Source organism: Temnothorax curvispinosus, unplaced genomic scaffold (genome assembly GCF_003070985.1).
Source record: "Temnothorax curvispinosus isolate PA1 unplaced genomic scaffold, ASM307098v1 QBEX01000307.1, whole genome shotgun sequence".
Lineage (NCBI taxonomy): Eukaryota > Metazoa > Arthropoda > Insecta > Hymenoptera > Formicidae > Temnothorax > Temnothorax curvispinosus.
The window spans coordinates 1357-1730 of NW_020210087.1; positions in this window are offsets into that span (position 1 = coordinate 1357).

The window sequence follows — 374 nt, forward strand, 5'->3', positions numbered from 1 at the left end:
GCACGCATGCTCCTTGGCATTCAAACGATTAATATATATATTCAGTAATAAGAGTAATCTTAAATAAAAATAAAGTTATTTATAGATTTGTGTGAATCCTAGCTAATTATAATAACCAGCAATAATCTTATATATTAAATCATGCGAAAAACATCGAATCACATATGTCTGTACAAACATAAGAATCTAAACTGAATTATTTGCAACTGATCCTTTCTTTTTATACAAACACGTCAAAAAATCCATTATTGTAGAAATTAATGACAATATATAGAATACAAAAAATTATGTACAATAGAGTTTGTATAATAATCTCATAATCATTCAATATTCATCAAAAGTACAATGAAAATGTATCTTCTATATATATATAT